Here is a 4579-nt window from a genome sequence, read left to right on the forward strand (position 1 = left end):
GTTACCTATTCTTGTTTGAGTCCTTTGTATGTAGTATTGAGTTTTACAATTAGAAAACATGGGCTGTACATGCTTCTTTACAGCAGTTGTTTAGGAGATAAGCATTATCACAGTACACAGAGATAGATGTAAAGGGAAGGGAGCAATGTACTAAAAGTACTTTTTCTATTTACAAGGCAGAATTGGCGTGCAGTATTTGAGTCTTTTTGGGGGGGAGGGGGGTTCGAGACAGGGTTTCTCTGTAGCTTTGGTACCTGACCCGGAACTAGCTCTTGTAGACCAGGCTGGCCTCAAACTCACAGAGATCCACCTGCCTTTGCCTCCCAAGTATGGGATTAAAGGCATGCGCCACCACTTTGAGTCCATTTTATTCAGGAAATAGGTTAATGCATTAAAGGGATGTGAGCACTTTTATATTAATAACGTGCCTTATAACAAGTCTGTTGTATGCTACTTAGTCATTATCCCTGTCTTATTCAGAAGAAACAGATATTGGAAACCACAACTTTTTCTGACATGAGGGTTAAGTGTATCCCGACAGGGTTTCACTGAGTAACAATCCTGGCTGTTCTGAAGCTCACTTTGTAGACCAGACTTCCTGCCTCTGCCTCTCAAGTGCTGAAATTAAAGTCATGCACCACCACTGCCTGACTAGAAACAACTTTGAGGAGCTGAGTGGTAGTCCAAACTGATATGTGTGTTAATGTAAGGAAGATCCAGTTAGAGTAACTTAAGGAGCTGCAGGGAGGAATTATCTTAGGCATGCTTGCAAGTAGAATTAATTTTGAGCTAGATATGCTGACCCAACCTTATCTGAAGGAAACCCAGTCTCAAAAGACTTGTCTCACAAATGAGGCTAAAGAGATATAGAGCCTTTGCTGCTCTTACAGAAAACTTGGGATTCTGTTCTAGTACATGGCAGCTTACTACTTCAGGTTACCTGGGTTCTGACAGACACCCTCTTCTAACCATGATCACTGCACACATATGGTACACATCCATGTCTTTGTCTTTTGTATCTTTTTTTTTAATATTTATTATGTGTACAATATTCTGTCTATGTCTGCAGGCCAGAAGGGGGCACCAGACCTCATTACAGATGGTTGTGAGCCACCATGTGGTTGCTGGGAATTGAACTCAGGACCTTTGGAAGAGCAGGCAATGCTCTTAACCACTGAGCCATCTCTCCAGCCCCTGTATCTTTTTTTCTGATAGATACCTTCTAACCATGATCACTACACACACGGTACACCTGATCCATATCTGTCTTTTCTGTCTTTATTTTTTCTACTTGCCATTTCTTAATCCTCATGCTTTCCTCCAACCACAGACGAATAAGCTATACAGGACCTGGCTGATGTGGTGCACAGCAAAAGGATAAAGGGTAACCATGTGTTTAGTTTAAATGAGAATCCTTTCATTCTCCCACACATCCCATTAGCTCCTTTTCTGTAGTTTGTGATCACTAACCCAACACCTATATACATACTCTGTAAAAACAAGGGTAAACTGAATGTTAGTCTTAAACTCAGCTGCTCTAAGCTTAACCTAGAAATCCAAGTCCCTAATATGCCCAGCCACACGTTTTGTCTGCTATAGCAGTTTCCTTTGTTCTTGACTTCACCATTGTGGCAAAGTTATAAAGACCTTCTAGTGCAAGAGAGGCCTGTGATAAAGGAGCTATTAAAATTCTCTTCCAGCAAGCGTAGGAAGGCTCAGATGCTGGAATGTGATCCCTAGGGAGACTAGGACAGGAAGATTGCCCCAGGCAACTCCAAAGGACCTGGGGAATGTAGCAGTTGCTACCTTTGTCTAGCCATGGGCTTGATCCCCAGCACCACATTAACCAGGGTATATGATAAGATCTCAATAGTCTTCTAAGACCATCATCACAAATAAAGCCATTCCCCCAGCTCTATTTACTACTTGAAATGCTAAATGCATAAGACTTTGTTTTATGACAGGGTTTCTCTGTATAGACCTGGCTATCCTGGAACTCTACTCTGTGAACCAGGCTGGTCTCAAACTCAGATATCTACCTTCCTCTGCCTCATGAGTGCTGGGATTAAAGGCATGTACTACCACCACCCAGCACATAGATATTTTTTAATTGCTCGGCTTTTTTTCCCTTCATTAACTCCAAAAGGAATCCATTTTCCTTACCTCTGGCAAAGGAACATGTGGCTACCTGTGGTACCTATTAGCATATCAAAGCACATGTTGGAATCACAAGTAACTGTACCTGTGACATTTCAAAGTCCATCCTAGTCTTCCCACCACCTCCCCTCCACTTCATATCTCCCCCACCTCTGGCTAGCGACTTTCTTATTCTTCCCCCTCACCCCACCTCTAACAGGATTTCTCTTGTGTCCTGGCTACCCTGGAACTAGCTCTCTACACTACGATGGCCTTGAACTCACAGAGTTAAATCTGCCTCTGCTTCCCAAAAGGCATGCACCACCACTGCGCTCCCCTTATAGCCCTGCTATTCTGTTTTAGCTCTATGCTCTGCTGCTGCTAGTCTCTACTTTATTCTCTCTCCCCTCTCTTTGTAGAGAACTCCGGCCATATCAAGTTTGTTAGCCATATTCTGTTCAGTGTACTCTCCCTGCTCTGGACTCCTCCAAATGCTGCTGCTGACTGATCTCTCCCTCATATTCCCAGTAAAAAACTTTCCTCTTAACCATACTACATTTCCATCATGTCAGTTTATACACTAGCAAGACCTTAAAAAAAAATCATTGGGAATAAAACTTTGGTGTCGAAGCTACCTGCCAAGTCACCCATGTTCAAGTAAGTAATGCCCCAACCCTTACTTTTTTTTTTTTCTAAACAGGGTTTCTGTGTGTAGGTTTGGTTATCCTAGGATTCGCTCTATAGACCAGGCTGGCTTCAAACCAGAGATCCTCCTGCCTCTGCTTTCCCAGCGCTGGGATTAAAGGCATGGGCTACCACTACCCACCCAGCTCCAGCTCCACTTTTGACTAATGTGTACAAGGTCCTGAATTTAATATCTAATACCACTAAAAAAGATTTTTTAAAAGTACATCTTCCACAGGTCTAGTTTTTTCTCTATTACCTGTAGGATAAATTGCCTCAAGATATCACATCAAAATAAAATCATTCCCAAAACTTTCCCACCATTTATGCTGGGCAGTGGTGGCACACGCTGTTAATCCCCAGCGCTCAAGAGACAGAGGTAGGCAGATCTTTGTGAGATTGTAGGCCAGTCTGGTCTATAGAATGAGTTCCAGGACAGCCAAAGCTACACGGAGAAACCCTGTCTTGAAAAACAAACAAGAGAGAGAAGAAAGAGATATCCTGGCAACCACATACTATCCTGTCTCTCAGTGCTTTTAACCAACACTCTGCTCTTTTATCTTTTAAATATTTTCTATTTCTCCTTATCTATTTTCCAAATACTGGAGCATATATCCTCCGTGTCATGCAAATCAGAAGGTCAGCTGCTGAGCTACAATCTCTAGGCCCCCACCCTCACCCAGTCCTCATAAACTACAATTTCCTACTTTACTATGAAAACATATGAATCTGATAGACTCTTTTATCTTGTTTGTTCCCCATCCTTTAATCAAGACTACTCATCAAAAGGTAAGTTTGCTATTACAAATGTGCTGTCTGTTTAAATGGCTTTAGCTGGTAGGCAGTCTAGGAGAAGTTGACTAATGTTCCAGATTCATCTTGTTCACCCACTGCTTTTATCTTCGTGTTCTTTCTTCTCTACCCTGGCCCCCAAGTTGCCCACTTTTTTCATATTTCAGTTCAAGTTCTTCCTTTCAATGACAGGCACCAACAGGATATTTTTTTCTTCTTTTATTCTTTCTTTTTCTTTCAAGAAGGGAGGATAGACAAGATATTTCATGTATCCCAGGCTCACTACAAGCACTGTCCCTGAGGATGGCCTGGAATTACTGATTCTGAATATGGTGCAAGCTGACTATATTGTTTCCTTGTTGCACGTTATAATTTCCTGTGTTTTTAATGTGTGATGACGAATATCCATTCAAACAAGAAAACAAACATTTATAATTATGGGGTTTTCTGTTTTATGAGGGCAGACATCAGTACACTGGTCTAGAGAAGTGTCTAACACATTAAAGGCAGTGAATTTATATCGAATGAATGATGAGCCCATAAAAAAGCCTCTTCAGAGAAATCCAAAACGATATAATGACCTAATTTTACTTACTTTCATTTAAAAAAATGAAACAAGTACAATAAACTAAAGTGGCTTGTATCTACGAGCAAATTTGTCGCCAGTCGCAAAGCTAAAGTTCCTATTTTGTCTTTTTGACGTGGGGCAAACGCACCACAATTTGTCATAAAGCATGTACCGGGCTCTGATTCTTCAGCTCTGGACGCCTAACGGGAAGAATCCGTATTGTTTTAACTCATTCGGAATCGTTTTAAAAAACGATCAATCCCAGTGTGCAATGCAAACCATAGGTTCAGTCGCTTAGAAACCACATATCCCAGAACGCCACGCTCCGGAACCCAGTCGATCGGAGACACGAGAAGACCGTGGCATTCTGGGAGTTGTAGTCTTGGTAGGTCCCGCCTC

This window comes from Alexandromys fortis, unplaced genomic scaffold, assembly GCF_014885135.2.
Source record: "Alexandromys fortis isolate MF-2015 unplaced genomic scaffold, M_Fortis_MF-2015_v1.1 scaffold_56, whole genome shotgun sequence".
NCBI lineage: Eukaryota > Metazoa > Chordata > Mammalia > Rodentia > Cricetidae > Alexandromys > Alexandromys fortis.